This window comes from Ovis aries, chromosome 8 (assembly GCF_016772045.2).
Source record: "Ovis aries strain OAR_USU_Benz2616 breed Rambouillet chromosome 8, ARS-UI_Ramb_v3.0, whole genome shotgun sequence".
Classification (NCBI taxonomy): Eukaryota; Metazoa; Chordata; class Mammalia; order Artiodactyla; family Bovidae; genus Ovis; species Ovis aries.
Genome location: NC_056061.1, coordinates 68,822,754 through 68,840,228, shown reverse-complemented (window position 1 = coordinate 68,840,228; position 17,475 = coordinate 68,822,754). Strand labels below are relative to the sequence as shown.

Genomic DNA, 17,475 nt, shown 5'->3' with positions numbered 1-17,475 from the left:
CGGGGCTGTGGTCACATTACCCGGCCGAGGCTCAATAATGCATGGACTTACCTGCTCCCATGCCCCGCGGGCTGCCTCGCCAGCCCGCCGCCGCCGAGTCCCAAGCCGGCCCGGGTCTCCTCGGATGTGTTTCAGGCGTAGTAATCGCGGGTGTGTGTGCAAACGTGGGCTTTGTGGTGCGGTTTTTTGTTTGTTTGTTTGTTTGTTGTTTGTTTTTTTTTTTTAAGGAAATATGGAAAACCAGACCAGATCCGAAAGAAAAAAAAAAATTTTTTTTGGACACTCGATTGTAAACGCCCCTAACTTGTGCAATCTTCCTGCCCCGTAGTTCCGCCAAAAACAAAACAGTCCCACTGCAAACCTGGAACGGGCGCGCAGGCACCAAGTTTGCCAAACACTGGAGAGTTTTCCGTCTGCAGAAATGACCCCGAAGGAGGGTGGCGGAGGGTGAGGGGTGGAGGGGCACCTTTCCCTGCGATTCCCCAATCGGCTTTGGAAGCCGGAGGCTCCTCCTCGCCCCTCGGCGGGAGAAAGCCCGCGGGCCGCTGCGGCCGCCCGCTCCCCTCCTCCGAGGAAAGGCGACTCCACAACTTCGTGCGCCGGCGGCTCGCGCCCCCGGCTCCTCCTCCTCCCCTCACCCGCCCGCCGGCCGGCCCCTTTGTTGAAGCGGGGAAAGGAGCGCCGGAGGCCGGGGAGGGCGCAGGACCGCGGGGTGCGCGCCTTCGCCCTCCTGGGAACCGGCTCCGGTACCGGCACACGGGTTCGTCCTCCCCAGTAGAGGGGCGCCGAGCAGGTCCGGCTCCCCCCTCGGCTCTCCCGTCCCGGCTGCCGCAGGGCCGGCAACTTTGTTCCGGGAGATCAGGTCCTCTCGGCTCCGGGTTCGGCCCCGGCCCGGCCCAGGCGGCCACCGCAGGCTGGGCTCCGGGGAACGTGGCGCCCGGGGTCACCTGACCGCGCGCCCCGTCAATCAGCGCCCGCCCCGCGCTCCCTCCCCGCAGGCAGCAGCCCGGCTGGCACTCGGCTGGCCTGGGGCGGCGCACCCGGAGCGGACGGTGCGTGCTGAGAGCCCGGAGCTAGCATGGATGCCTGATGCTGCCTGGTCCCGTTTATTCAGATTAACCGAAAATGTGAGTCACACCCACCCCAGGCCAACCCGGTCTCCAGTTTTCCTCCCTTGAGAAATGAATTCTCATTTGCCCCTCCATTCGCCCCGTCTCAGTGTGTTGACGTTTTCAAATTTTTGGTCCTAGTTCCAAGGGTATATTTATATAATTTTCTTGGTGTCGTTTTTAATATTAAGAAAAACTTGACAATTTCGTTTTACATTCGTTCATACATATATACAAATAGTGTTTGCGCTGATCTTATTTTTCCATTTTTCCACTACACATACACACTTAAACATCTGTTACAGAGTCTGTTTCAAGGCTAAGGTGCTGGTCAAAATAATACCTGGTAAGAAATGCCTTTGTGCTGTGTAAGCTTTTTTGTTTACATATTTCATTCCCAGTGTGTTCCTGTGTTTCTCTTACATGATCAATACACTTGGGAGGGGGGAAAAAAAAAAACCAGCAACCTAAATTCCTAGTTCCTATAAACAATGAGAAAAGGAACTCTGGTTTGTTGCTGGTTTAATATTTGAGAGTTAACAAATTTTGAGTTAGTAAAGACAAACACTAGGGGCCTTAAACAGTTTTTTCAGAAAGAATTCACTAGTCTTTTATTAGTTATAGAGTAAAAGGTCTGTGGGTGGGGTGGAGGGGGTTGCATTCTGAAAGACAGTATTCCTTATAAAATCTCTAGCTTAGACTCCTTCCTTTATGTGGAGTTTCTTCACATAAGCCAAATAAAATCCAGAATATTAATAGGAAATAAGTATAATTAATCATCTGCTTTCATTCACTCATTCATTTTACAAACATCAATTTGGGGCCTGCCAGGTTCACTGGTGCTGTGAAAAATACACAGATAAATCTGTCAGAGATGTTGCTTTAAAGAATTCAAATCTACTAAGTGAGATAAGGCAAGTAAAAAAAAGAAAAAGAATATGCAAGATCAGTGATAAGTGCTATAAGAAAAGGATAGATCAAATGCATTCTGAGTCGGGCTATATCACAGGAAACTGGGGCTTCTTTTAACTGATAATTCTACAAACTCTTAAAGCTACTTGTCATGCACTGTGTCTTGGTGGAGTTAATGAAAACTCAAATCTCCTCCTTTAAAATAAAACCACTTGGGAATGTTTGAGTATTTCATTACTCAAAATTATGTAACTGAAAAGCACTTTGCAAATTGCAAAATGTTACACAAAGATAAATTTATTAAACTCAAAATTTTGAAGAAAAACAATCATTTGGGAACCTAGAATTTCTGAGTTTTCAAGCTCTGAGGGATGTTTAGTTAAGTTTCCCAAAACACCCTAAGGAAGGGGACACATGAAACAATAGGCACCATCTATATGAGACCAACTCCAACCCTGACATCCAGCTTCAGGGGTTTCCAGTGTCTTCCCTGGGACCTGGGACCCTGCCTGTTTCTAGCCCTTCTCCTCTCACCCAGACACAGATATTCTTTGCAGGACATAAGCAATGGAGGCCAAAGAACTTGCTGCTGATGGCATAACCGAGTAGTCCCACTCTGGTCCTGCTCCCTGTTTGCTCAGTAAATAGAGAAACCACAGTTAGTTGGAGACTTTGTCCTCAGAGGACTATCTCTCCATAGAGCAGCCAGTGTGACCTTGAGAACTGAGTTGAGGGGAAAGTGGAGACAGACCACCAGGACGCAGATAGCAGTTAGTGCACCTGCAATCAACATTATTCCAGCTGCAGTCCATGCAGCAGGGACAGAAGCCTGTAATGGGGTTTTGTCCCCTCAACCCCAAAGTAGATGTAGAACATTCAGAAAAAGTGATAGGAATGCGGCCCATGTTTGTCATTAACCCAAACTCTGAATTGCCCCGCAGTCATCGAGAACATGAAAATTCAAGAAAACGGAACTGACGTCTCGGGGATAAAGTCCTTGACATAGGAGAAAATATGATGATATGAATAGTGGATAGATTTCTATATAAAGATATATGCATATGTAGGTATATATAATATCAAGAGACATGATTCTACATAGATATGGTTCATATATAGGAAACTGCATACTAACATAAGAGCCAAAAAGAAAGCTTTCCAACTAAACTTTTTATGCAAAATTATATAAATGCAGATCCTCTGTGAACAACAGAAGCATCGTGAAATACACAATGTATTAAAAAGCAAGGTGTTGAGTAATATTTCATTATATATATATGGAATCTAGAAAGAGGATACTGATGAACCTACTTGCTGGGCAGCAATGGAGATGCAGACAGAACAGACTTATGGACATGGGGGTGGCAGGAGAGGAGAGGGTGGGATGAATGGAGAGAGTAGCATGAAACACGTACACTAACGTGTAAATAGACAGCCAGTGGGAATTTGCTGTGTGACTCAGGGAACTCAAACCAGGGCTCTGTGACAACCTAGAGGGGTGCGATGGGGTGGGAGGTGGGAGTGAGGTTCAACAGGGAAGGGACGTGTATGTACCTATGGCTGATTCATGCTGATGTATGGCAGAAACCAATACAGTATTATAAAGCAAATATCCTTTAATTTAAAATAAATATCCTTTAGTTTAAAATAAGTAATTTTTTTTTAAAGCAAGGTGCTCCTTCAACTTTTTCCTTTGTGTTGACTATGAATCAGTCCCCCCACATGGAAGCATTTAAAAGAGGGACATAGGTTGGAGAATTCACCTTACCTTTTCCAAGTCAAGAGAGTATAGCTCTATGGCTTATGTATAATAGATATTAAAATAGTTGCTGAATATTGTTGCTAAATTCTTCAGTCTAATAGCTAATATCTAACACTTGCACAAGTTAAAGGTACATATAAATAAAATTCTTTGTGATATAAAGAGGGAGAATTATAATGGATTTTTAGAGGATAATGATTTTTAGACGATAATTAGCACAATGGCAGAGTTTCTCACAATTTAGTGAACTTAAAAATCGCCAAGGAGCATATTTAAATTCAGATTGCCTGCCAGCTGTGAGAAATTCTGATTTACTGGTCTGGTGAGGCCCAGGAAGCTGCAGTTTTAATAAGCAACCCATGAGGTTAGATCACAACGGTTGGGGAATCACACTTTGAGCCACTATTCCCTGAGGGGCTAGCCTCAAATAGGCCATTCTGGATGATTGAATGGGTCTAGAAATTGCCCTACAAGGAAAAAAATCCATACTGGATCAATCATAATTTCAAAATACCCACAATTAGCCTTAACACTTCATATTCAAGGGTTTCATTCAGTTGTGGATCACTCTTGAGATTACCAGAAGTCTTTCACACCTCAGGAGCCATCTGGGCAATCCAACCTGCTCTGTGGTTCAAAGCCTGCCTGGCTGATCTGCAAGGAAAAGTCTGATGGTGTGAGGGCAGAGAGGAGAGGACCCTGGAGGGTATGCATGCTGAAATGCCAGGTCCAGGGAAACTAAGGATAAAATAAAAGGACTAAGCTGTTGGGGAGGAAAGAGCAACTGATAAAAATGGAGAAAATAAAGGCGGCTCTGAAGCAGAAGGAAGGGGAGCAGAGAATGGAAGGTGTAAACCCACACCAGCTCCTTCTCTGTGTGCCTGCCCACTGACAACCAGAAAACTGGAGTTATCACCAGTTCAGTTCAGTCGCTCAGTCGTGTCCAAATCTTTGTGACTCCATGGACTGCAGCAGGTCAGCCTTCCCTGTCCTTCACCAACTCCGGGAGCTTACTCAAACTCTTGTCCATCAAGTCGGTGATGCCATCCAGCCGCCTCATCCTCTGTCTTCCCCTTCTCCTCCGGCCTTCAATCTTTCCCAGCATCAGGGTGTTTTCAAATGAGTCAGTTCTTCGCATCAAATGGCCAAAGTATTGGAGCTTCAGCTTCAGCATCAATCCTTCCAGTGTATATTCAGGACTGATTTCCTTTAGGATTGATTGGTTTGATCTCCTTGCAGTCCAAGGGACTCTCAAGAGTCTTCTCCAACACCGCAGTTCAAAAGCATCAATTCCTCAGCACTCAGCTTTCTTTATAGAGTTAGCATACTTGTTACTTTTACTTAGTTTCATTTACTTTGTATGATTTTATAATGTTGCCACTGGCAGAGATTATACAGAGTTTCTCCTTCAACCCTTTAATTTAATAGATAAAGAAACAAATGGACCCTCCTACACTGTTGTTGGAAATGTAAATTGGTGCAGTCATTATGAAGAATAGTGTGGAAGTTTCTTAAAACTGAAAATAGAGTTACCATATGACTCTGCAATCCTACTCTTGGGCATATATCCAGAGGAAAACATGGTCCAAAAGGATACATGCGCCCCAATACTCATTGCAGCACTGTTTACAATAGCCAAGACATGGAAGCAACCTACATGTCCCTCGACAGAGGAATGGATAAAGAAGATGTGGGATATATATTCAATGAACTGTTACTCAGCCATTAAAAAGAACTAAATAAAACCATTTGCAGCAACAAATGGTTGGACCTAGAGTTTGTCATACTGAGTGAAGTAAGCCAGACAGAGAAAGAGAAATATTGTATGATATCACTTATCTGCAGAATCTATAAAGAAACGATACATATGAACTGATTCAAGAAACAGAAAAGGACTCCCTGACTTAGAGAACAAAATTATGATTACCAGGGGGTAAGGATGGGAGAAAGGGATAGTTAGGGAGTTTGGGATTGATGGGTACACACTGCTATATTTAAAATGGGTAACTAACAAGGACCTATTGTAAAGCACAGGGAACTCTGCTCAATGTTACGTGACCGACTGAATGGGAGGAGAACAGATACACGTATATGTGTGGCTGAATGGCTCTGATGTTCATCTGAAACTATCACAAGTCTGTTCATTGGCTATACTCCAATATAAAATTTAAAAAAAATTTTTTAAGATATAAACAAGTGAAAGATGCAAAACTTACTAGGGAGTACCTTTAGGTAAAATAAAACAATCTTGGCAGAAAATGTCCAAATTACCTAGAAGTGGGAAGAGCGCCACTAAGTTATAAAAGTTCATTGTTAACCTGAAGGAGGAGGGCAGAAGATAGTGTAGCTGAAAGCCAACAGGCTGATGTACATTACCTGTGTGCAGTGCGTGCATGCTAAGTCGTGTCCAACTCTTTGTAACCCCATGGACTGTAGCCCACCAGGCTCCTCTGTCCACGGGATTTTGCTGGCAAGAATCCTGGAGTGGGTTGCCATGCTCTCCTCCAGGGGATCTTCCCAACCCAGGGACTGAACCCATGTCTCCTTTGTCTCCTGCACTGCGGATTCTTTACCACTGAGCAAGTGCTTATTATTATATTGACACATCATTTGTATGAGGTTGTGGGACCTTGATCTCTAACCTCCTGTCTGTGAAATAATACCTCCCTCAAATGCTGTTGTGAAAGATCTAATGAATCCCTTGATATAAACCATTTATCACAATGTTTGATACTTTTAAGCTTTCATTTTGTTCTTTCCTCTCAATTCAAAAGGATTTGCTGCCATTTTGTAATAATCTTTCATTTTTTTTTAAACATTTCCAGAACCCCCACTATCTACTGAGGGGCTGGGTGCAAATGGGAATAAGCTACAGCTGTCTTCAGAAAGCTCCTGTTTGGTAAGAAAGACTAACACATAGACAATTATAAATTATAAATTATAATTTTAATAAATTTATAAACCAATCATAAGTTTTAATTTTAATAAGATAATAATATATTTTATTATATAAATTATAATAAAATTATAATTTTAATAAATTTATGAAACAATTATAAATTTTAATAAATTATAAATTAATATGGATGCAGTACAGCCAAGATGTAACATGAACCCAGAAAGGGACATGTAACCCAGTAGAATTACTTTGCCAACAAAGGTCTGTCTAGTCAAAGCTATGATTTTTCCAGTAGTCATGTATGAATGTGAGAGTTGGACTATAAAGAAAGCTAAGCACCAAAGAATTGATGCTTTTGAACTGTGGTGTTGGAGAAGACTCTTGAGAGTCCCTTGGACTGCAAGGAGATCAAACCAGTCAATCCTGAAGGAAATCAGTCCTGAATATTCATTGGAAGGACTGATGCTGAAGCTGAAACTCCAATACTTTGGCCACCTGATGTGAAGAACTGACATTTGAAAAGACCCTGATGCTGGGAAAAATTGAAGGCAGGACAAAAAGGGGACAATAGAAGATGAGATGGTTGGATGGCATCACCGACTTGATGGACATGAGTTTGAGTAAGCTCCCAGAGTTGGTGAAGGACAGGGAAGGCTGGCCTGCTGCAGTCCATGGGGTCGCAAAGAGTCGGACACAACTGAAGGACTGAACTGAGCTGAACTGAACTGAGGGGGTAGGGGGTATCAAGAAATGACACCCAAGCTGATCCTTAAGAGAGCACAGAGATCATTAAGGACATCTATGGTCTTGACTCTGCCCAACATCTTTTCTCCTCTTTTGGAAAGAATGTTATCTCTTCCTTTAGGTAATTGCTCCTCCCTTGCACCAATCAAATTTTGTGGAGTTGTCAATCATTTCTCTACCTTGTCTTGGGGTGGGCTTATGACTCAAGAACAGCCAATCATTTCAAATTTATGAAATAAATTTAGGAAAAATCAAGAGAATATACTGTGTAATGTACTAGCAATGTTGGAATCAGACCAAAAGAAAGTTTTATTTTTTGTAAATTTCTTTAACTTACCATCAATCTTACCTAGAAATTTTGATACCTAGCAGACAGAGCATTAACTACAGAGTAAATGAACTCTGTATTTTTCTCTATGTTTCTCCTTTCTTTTCTGTAGGGTGGATCTAATCAGTAGGTATGGGAGATCCAGGCTGGGCCCATCTGAGTCCTTCCAGAAGAGTTTTCACAATAACACTGGAAGGGAATCTTTTTTCTCTTTGGAATTAGTTTACTGGAGCAGTAGAATCTCTCCACAGCCCTCTCCTGCTGCTACTTCCAGCTTGAGTTCTGTACCTATAGAGGAGAAAATAAAGTACCACATCTGGAGCTGAATAAATGTGCAAAGGGAGACTTGAGGATGTGAGAGTTCCCGGTTTCCACATACAGAGGAGTGCCCTTTCTGTAGCACCTTTTTTCTCAGTGTTAACCTAGGTTGGAATTCTATCAGTTGTAACTAGACAAGCCCAGTATAATACAAAAATTACCCAGGGACTTCCCTGGTGGTCCAGTGGCCAAGACTCTGCACTTTCAAGGCAAGAGGCCCAGGGTTCAATCCCTGGTCAGGGAACTAGATTCCACATGCCACAAATAAAGATTCTGCATGTCGAAACTAAGACCTGGTACAGCCAAATATATAAATAAATACCTTTAAAATAACAATAAATAAATCATTATGTTCATGATAGGAAGTCAACAGATAAAATCTAAACCTTAAAAAAAATAACAAGGAGCATTACAAGCTTGTTACTTAGAGGTTTGGAGGTAATATCAGAAGAGTAGCTTCAAAGTACAAAGTAGATGCTTCTGAGAAAGAGGCTATGGAGAAAAGCCATTGGAGACTGACATTTGTCTTTGCAAACTTTATAGAGCTAGCTGATGCTTACTTATGGGCATATTTAACTTTAATTAAAATAAAATAATAGGCTGACAGAATTCACAAGTGAATGAAGAATAGTATGAAAAGAAATGGCTTATGGTTAGAACTAGAGACCTAGATCTGAGTACAGGAGGCAGGCCACATTATGACTTTTGTGGACCCTATAGTCACTTTTGACTCTGTGGCTCCCTCCCACTCTAATATCAATATTTTAAATTATTTTTTATGTAATTTATATGCTTCAACATTTTTTTCTTCTTGCTGCTGCTGCTGCTAAGTCGCTTCAATCGTGTTCTGTGCGACCACATAGACAGCAGCCCACCAGGCTCCCCCGTCCCTGGGATTCTCCAGGCAAGAACACTGGAGTGGGTTGCCATTTCCTTCTCCAATGCAGGAAAGTGAAAAGTGAAAGTGAAGTTGCTCAGTCGTGTCCGACTCTTAGTGACCCCATGGACTGCAGCCTACCAGGCTCCTCCGTCCATGGGATTTTCCAGGCAAGAGTACTGGAGTAGAGTGCCATTGCCTTCTCTGTTTTTCTTCTTAGATAAAATTTAATAAAATTTCATGGGCTTTTTAAAAAATATCATGGTCCCTAAGCACTGTACCTACTGATTAGATCCACCCTACAGAAAAAGAAAGGAGAAACATAGAGAAAAATACAGAGTTCATTTACTCTGTAGTTAATGCTCTCTCTGCTAGGTATCAAAATTTCCAGGTAAGATTGATGGCAAATTAAAGAATTTTATAAACAATAAAACTTTCTTTTGGTCTGATTCCAACATTGTTAGTACATTACACAGTATTTTCTCTTGATTTTTCTAAATTTATTTCATAGCAGTAATATCATATTGAAATGCTTGAACCTAGCAGCTTAATGTAGGCTTCCCTGGTGGCACAGCAGTAAAGAATCCTCCTGGAATTCAGGAGATGCAGGTTTAATCCCTGGGTCAGGCAGATTCCCTGAAGAAGGAAATGGCTACCCACTCCAGTATTCTTGCCTGGGAAATTCCATGGACAGAGGAGCCTGGTGGGGCTACAGTCCATGGGGTCGGAAGAGTCAGACAGGACTTAGCAACTAAACCACCACCACAGCAACTTAATATAAACCGTTATTAAACTTGCTGGATGTATTTGCAATTTTCCATAGGGTTATTCTCAACCAAATATAATATTAAAAGGCTTTCTGTCTCGAATTCTTTCTCTGTAATTATAAAGTGAACCTGATATTTGCTATTGAGCTACAACCCGTCTACTTCTGCATGAAGATTATGGCATACATTGTGATCAGCTTAATCATTCCCATTTCAGTTAGTTAAGTTGAGGAGATCAAGACTTTGTGCCAAATTTTAAACAAATTTGTTTAACATGTGTTTGAATAATAATCCCTAGTCAGGGATTGAACCCACATCCCTTGCATCGGAAGGCATCACCAACTCAATGGACATGGGTTTGGGTGGACTCCAAGAGTTGGTGATGGACAGGGAGGCCTGGCATGCTGTGGTTCATGGGGTCGCAAAGAGTCGGACACAAGTGAGCGACTGAACTGAACTGTCATGGGCCAGGTTCAATTCCTGGTCAGGGACCTGAGATCCCACAAGCTGTGTGACCAAAAAGAAAAAGGCATCATACTGCTTTTCATGTTTAGTTACAGCCTCCTATTTATGAATCTTGTTTCCTGAACAAGTTATAAACTCCTGAGGTCCTAGAGTCTGTCAGATTCTAACATGGTAGACATAGTAGGCCATGTTAGACATGGCCTAATATGGCCACATAGTAGGTTCCCATTCAATAATTGATTGAGAAAAGAAAAAATACTTTTGGCTGAACTTTTCCATTTCCATGCAGATAGCGGGCATTGTAAAATATATATGTGTATGTGAATGTGAATGTACTTAATACCACTGAACTGTACACTTAATTATTTTATGTTATATATATTTTACTACATTAAAATTATTATTATATGTATAGTAAACCAAAGTCCATGTTTTATGTATCTTCAAATTATATCTGACAATTTTGATTACTATCTGCTTGGTTTATTAGACATGAATGAGTTGGAAGAAAACACTGGGTTTGAGTCCCTGCTGTGTCAAGAGAACATCTGTGTGATGACCCAGGATACTGTTAGTTTACATTTTGCACCTCCACTGCCTGTTCTGGAAAATCAATGGGCAGACTCACTGGATGATCTCCGAAGGCCCAGTTCAATGAGTCTGTAACTTCACATGTCTCTGGAGAGTGCACGTCATCTCCAGAATCATGTGAGAACTCTATCTGGCTCCCTTCCCAGATCCGCAAACCAAACTGTGCAGAGCATAATCTATCCCACTCCCAACCCTGGAGATTCTAAAAACAGTTTGGGAAACTGATAGCAGCTGTGAATTTGGAGGCCTGTGCTTCTGCCCCACCCTGGCTGTGCCTCTTTTTTGGGAATTCCAGCTAGGCAAATGCTCAACCAGCATGCAGTCCTAGTAGCACCATCTTTCAGGTTTGGGGGAGGGCTGGGGAAGGAGCCTTTTCTTCCCTCAACTACAACAGGAAGTGCTTGGGAAACTGGTCTCATTCATTACTTTAGCGAGATTTCTTAAGTTTATTAACCTCAAATTTTAAGTAGAGGAACTGTCGTCTGTTTTGCAGTTTGCAAAATCCGTTACTTTTTTTTCAATTTTAATTTCCCACATTAGGGTAAAGGATATTGTTCTGATGGTTGTCCTTTGAAATTAAGTATGGAGGCTGAGTTGGTGGCTTGTTTTTTGTTTTTTTCAAAATAATAATAGGTTTTGTTTGAACTTGCAAAAACCTCTATGTCTTTTAGCTCAGATTATTTACCGTAACTACAAATCTGTCATCCAAAAAGGCAACAGTATTAATAGGGTTTTAGAGTGCTAGCACCTTGCAAAATCCCAAAGCCTCCATGTGTACAGGCAAAGCATGGGGCAAAAGAGGAGGGAGCGGGGATGACATCTTAATTGTAGATCAATGGACCACCCCAGCTTTCCAGGAGTCCTGAACAAAAGGCAGAGCTAAATATTTTAGGCCTGAGATCACTGCATTCTCAAGGAATCTTTGTATAAAGAAAAGAGAGGAGAGAGAGAGAGCTAGAGAGAAAGGAGGGAGAGAGAAATTTCTTGCTGTCATTGTCTTAGTAAGTATTTAACAGTTTAATGATCGGCTGACTCTCCATGGGATTTAGGGTTATTTATATAATGATTTAATAAAATTCAAGCTAAATGGCTGAGGAAAGCTGAACCAAATTAAAATTATAGGTTGGAAAGATAAGATGAGGTCAGAAACAAGGTTAAGACACAAGAACACATGAATAAATTTTTGATTACTTCTTGGTATTGTGCCACAATGATTGTGAATAGCAATGCTTGTTTAACTATCACAAAATGTTAGATGTTACCAGGGTGTTGCTCCCAGACCCTTCTTCTAGAGCTATTCCCTGCAGTGGCTCAGTGCAGATGTGCCAGAGCCCTACATACTTTGCTTATCTCCCTTCAGATGATACGGTCTGTCCAATATTAACCTGAGAGGTCATGGCATGGCAGGGCCAAGATTCCTGGGGTTAACTTCTTCAAATTCTCGAGTCTCCTTGGTCATCTTTCTGTCTTTGGGGTTGATTGATGGTCTTGGGTTGGCTGGGTGAACACTGCAGTGCGGTTTCTCTGTGGCACCTCCTTGGACTCGACCGCCAGCCTCTCCAGTGGTTACCTTAAGTAGCCGAGTCTTCGGATCCTGCCAAATCGAGGTTCAGCGGTTAGATTCATTTTTCCGGTGATGATGGAATACCAGTTGTGTGGTTTTGTGATTACAATGCAGTTTCTTCAGAACATTTCTATGCTACTTTATATTTTCTCCAGGAATTTGATAACCAACATATTTTTAAAAATATTAAAATGATACTGCTATTTTTTTTAATCTAGAAAATTTTTCCTAAAAAAGAAACTCAATCCCAGTTTATCATTTCCTCTAAAAACTGAAGCTTTTCTATCTTTAACCTAGTTGTTCAGCCTGTAGGCTAGACTGGAGGTGAAAAGGTCACAGAAGAATTATTCCAAAGGAGAAAGTATTAAACATTTCCACACTCCACTGATGAATCAGAAACAGAGAAGGAGGGGCTGGATGATGGCTCATACACTGAAGAATTCTAGAGCTAGAAAAGAACGTTGCCCTTAGGCTAAAGATTTCACAGCTGTATTTCTCCCATTGAGCTTGGCCTTGGGTAACAGAGGTCGAGTTGGGGGCAGGGTGGGAGGAACTGGGAGATTGACATATATATGCACTATTGATGGGCTTCCCTATATGGGCTCAGCTGGTAAAGAATCCGCCTACAATGCAGGATACCTGGGTTCCATCCCTGGGTTGGGAAGATCCCTTGGAGAAGGGGCTACCCTTCAGTATTCCGGCCTGGTAAATCCCATGGACAGAGGAGCTTGGCAGGTTACAGCTGCAAAGAGTCAGACATGACTGTGTGACTTTCACTTTCACACTATTGATACCTTGTGTAAAATAGATAACTAATGAGAACCTACTGTATAGTGCAGGGAACTCTACTCACTGCTCTGTGGTTACCTAAATGGGAAGGAAATCCAAAAAAGTGGGGATATAAGTACATGTAGAGCTGATTCACTTTGTTGTACAGCAGATACTAACACAACATTGTAAAACAACTATACTCCAATGAAAATTAATTTTGGAAAAAAATAAAGAGTAGAGGGTGGAACAGGGGCAAAGCAGAGACTATGGCCACTTGATTCTTTTTAAGTCAATTTGCTCCACTGTAAGTTCATGATTTGAGGAGGTGGGGGGCAGTATGACTGACACACTAAAAAGCTGAACATATTTAATGCATACATTTTGGTGAGTTTGAAAATAAAAGTGTATACCATGAGTCTATCACCATGTGTTAGTTGCTCAGGATTCCCTGGTGGCTCAACCAGGAAAGAATCTGCCTGCAATGATCCCTGGGTCAGGAAGATCCTCTGAAGAAGGGAATGGCTACCCAACCCAATATTCTTGCCTGGTAAATCCCATGGACAGAGGAGCCTGGCGAGTTACAGTCCATGAGGTCACAAAGAGACACAACTGCAAGACTAATATGTAATCAGTACGTAATCAGTAAAGTTTTGAAAGTTTTGCTTTGGTTTTATTATGGGACTGAACTATACGTGGCCTTATAAAAATCTTGCTTTGTGTCATTTTCAAACCTTACAGATAGCTATGATATGTAATACGCAGATTAAAAAAAAATTGAAACTCAGTACTATGGACTGAATGGTGTGTGTTCTTGAAGTTCCTATATTAAGTTCTAACCTCCAATGTGATAGTGTTTGAAGGGGAAACTTGGGGAGATAATTAGGTTTGGGTGAAGTCATGAGGGTGGATCCCCCATGATGGAATTAGTGCCCATATAAGAAGAGGGAAAGATCACAGCCCTCTCTCTCTCTGAGTCACATGATCATACAACAAGAAGATAGCCTTCTGCAAACCAAGAAGAGGCCTCTCACCAGGAACTGAAGTGGCTGGCATCTTGATCTTGGATTTCCCAGTCTTCAGATAAGTGAGAAATAAATGTCTGTTCTTTAGCCACCCAGTCTACATGGTGCAGTGGTAAAGAATCCACCTGCCAATGCAGGAGACACAGAGACGTGGGTCAGGAAGATCCCCTGGAGAAGGAAATGGCAACCCACTCCAGTATTCTTGCTTGGGAAATCCTATGGACGGAGGAGTCTGGCAGGCTACAGTCCCTGCATTGCAAAGAGTTGGACCCGACTTAGCAACTAAACAACAACAACTATGCTATTTTAGTAAGATCACTCAAGACCACACAAGCAGTGAGTAATTGTACCAGAACTGAATAAGTGTTTGAAACCAAAGCCTTGCTTTTTCCAGAAAACTATACTGCCTGCAAATGTCAGAGGGAAACTACTTGAATATCTCCAGACAGAATTTTCCTCTGGCCCAGCCTGAATCCAACAGGTTTATTTTGCGATCTGTGTTACCATGTGTAAGTTACTTGAGTTCTTCGTGCCTTGGCTTCCTCATATGTCAAATGGACTAATGGTAATACTCTATCTCACAGGGTTGTTGAGGTAATTGTATGAAGACCTATAATGTGTTTAGGACAGTGCCTGGCATGTAGTTAAGTTTTAATATTATTGTTATCATTACTAGGGCTTATAACTTTGGGGTCAACTCAGATTATTAGTCTTTGGGAGATGGGAAGAAAGACCACCAACTGCTATATTTTTCAGCACATATTTTAATACTTTCTATAGTAGCAATACTAGTGTATTCCTTGTGGAATATTAACTTTGTGGTTTTCTGAAATCATCTCAGAAAAATTTACAACAGATTGTGACGGGCTACCCAGCAGAGCCACCAGCAGAGTTTCTAGAAAACAGATTTCAACACACACTCTTACCCCTAACCCAGCTCCTATCCTCATGCCACCACTTATTCGAATCTGCAAGGATGGGCCAGAAATATCTTTTATTTTTTCTTTTATTATTTTATGTGTTTGGCTGCACTGGATGTTTGTTGCTGTATGTGAACTCTCGGCTGCACTATGCGGGATCTAGTTCCCTGACCAGGGATCGAACCCAGGCCCTCTACATTGGGAGTGTGGAGTCTTTGTCATTGGGTCCCCTAGGGAAGTCCCCAGAAATACCTACTTTTAATAAGTATCCCTGGTGATTCAGATGTGCAGTCTTCTAATTTAGTCCATTTTAAAACAAGGGGAAAATGAGACCCAGAGAGGTTATGTGATTTTACCAAGATTTGGGGCTCTTTCCACCATAAGGTGCTAGCATTCACACAGATGTCCGCGTCTATTGCCAGCAAAACCTTTTGTCTTTGTCAGCCAGAAGATTATAGATTCAATCAAAATGCCAAACTGGCCTCACAGATCCACCCATGCACACCAGGGATGTTAGGAAGCAGAGGGTTGGGGGAAGATTTGAGTGGCAGGTACCCAAACTCTCCTCCCCTCCTCTGTGAACTGGGGTGACAAACACAGCGAGAAAACAACTCACTTAAGCTGGCTTGGACTCTGGGTCTGCACAGATATGATTGGATTCTGCAAGTAAACATGTCTTTTATCTTCTGTTTGGCTTAGCCCTGGTTGAAAGATAATCCTAGGTTAGCCTTTTGAAAAGCATCTTATCTCTTTTGTATTCTTCACCAGGTGCGAGTCTCTTTTTCTATCGTTTCAGCTGCTGTTGACATTGGGGTTGAGTTTGGACCTAAAGATCTTTCAGAAGATGCCTAAGTTGTAGTTGTTCATTTACTTACCCTCTGACAAGCTTAACTGTGCTTAGAGAGCCACCAAACAGCTTTCATAGCAAAAATGTTTCTGAGCTATTGACTTGTAAACATGGCCTTAAAGTCAATAAAGTCTTTTCTCTGAGAGCCCCCAGGTATTCAAGAAATCTAAGACTAAAGAAAACAAAAAACTCTCCTTAAGGCTCTCATGAAACCAATTTGTAGATATGGTCTAACAACTCTCTGAACTATTGTTTAAAAGCATAGGAAAACAATCTTTTTCACAGGGTGTTTCTTCTAAGTATCTCCCAGGCAGTGATAGCTTATAAAATGTGGGGAACAGCTGTAGCCACCAAGAGAAAACTTGGAGAATTGTGATAAATACCTAGTCTTGCTCAGCCGGCAGCTAAACTAGAAGAATGACTACTGTTAAGAAAGATGTTTTGACTTTTCTAAAAAGGAAAAAAAAAAAGTCATAAGGACTTGTTTCTACTTCTTGACATGATATTCCCTATGTGGAATCTTTCCTGTGGGTTGCCAGGAGCAGGGAGTTGGAAGAAATACATATCATTTTTTAAGCTAGTTTGCCCCTCAAAGCGCAAAGGAAAAAGAAATGCTCCCATAGCAAACATCTTGGGCTTGCCCTTCCTTTATTGTGACACTCATCAACCTTATAACTGCTTGTTCAATATCTGTCTTCCAGTTAGGCTACGAATTTCATGAGAGTGATTGTTTTTCCTTATTCACAGCCATATCTCTGATATAGAGACCTGGCACATAGTTTGACGTTCAATAAATACCTTTTGAATAAAATGCTGAATAAATTATGTTGAAGCCATAGCTTTCAAGAGAGATGATGGGAGCCAGTAGATTTAAATTGCAGATAAAACCACTAGGTGGATTTGGAGTTGCTGTAGGTGTACAAAGTGATGCAGTATATAATGGAATCAATTAGATGAAAAAGTGAGAATTTTTTAGTTTTGAAGATGAGAAAGGGAAGAATCTTGCATTGAACCTGGAATGATTACATTGGTAATAACGAACAAAGAGAAAAATGTCAAATTGCCCCTAGGCTTGCCTATCTTAAAACATCTTTCATCTATGACAGAGCACATATTAGTATTTTAGGTTCAGTTGCTTTAACAAAGAGGGGTTGTAGATTTTTCAAAGTACTAGTGTCAAAGGAGTCACATCTATAACTGAAACTGTACAACGTCAGTGACACAATTAGCATCTCAAAGCCACTGGGGGTAACATAACATCATTGCTGGTTTTCATCCTGATAAATAAAGCTCTTGAAAAGTGAAACTCCAAAGTTAAATGTAGAAAGTGTCTGCAATCGTGTCATAAATGCTATCTGCTTTTAAAAATTAAGAGAACAAGATTATTTCATAGGCACAACCTCCTTTGATGAGATGAATATCAATCTGAAAATGCAATGATGAAAGAGTCTAATTGGAAAATGGTTGGGAGAATATTTCTGTTGAACTTCTTTATAGTGCTGCTTCTACTCAAGAAGACTAAGAGTGATTGCCTCAGAGTTGAATAGCAGATCAGGATCAAAACTGGAGATGCAGGAGC

At 41.5% G+C, this 17,475-nt stretch overlaps 1 protein-coding gene across 2 annotated transcripts in view; it reads right to left on the bottom strand.

The window, feature by feature from the left end:
- UTRN (utrophin) overlaps positions 1-580 on the bottom strand; it is a 555,518-nt gene extending 554,938 nt beyond the window's left edge. For both annotated transcript variants that reach the window (XM_060419779.1, XM_060419784.1), the window contains exon 1: positions 52-580. The gene's annotated coding sequence lies outside the window, so the exon portion shown is untranslated. The remainder of the gene's footprint in view (positions 1-51) is intronic.
- Positions 581-17,475: the final 16,895 nt, after the last annotated feature.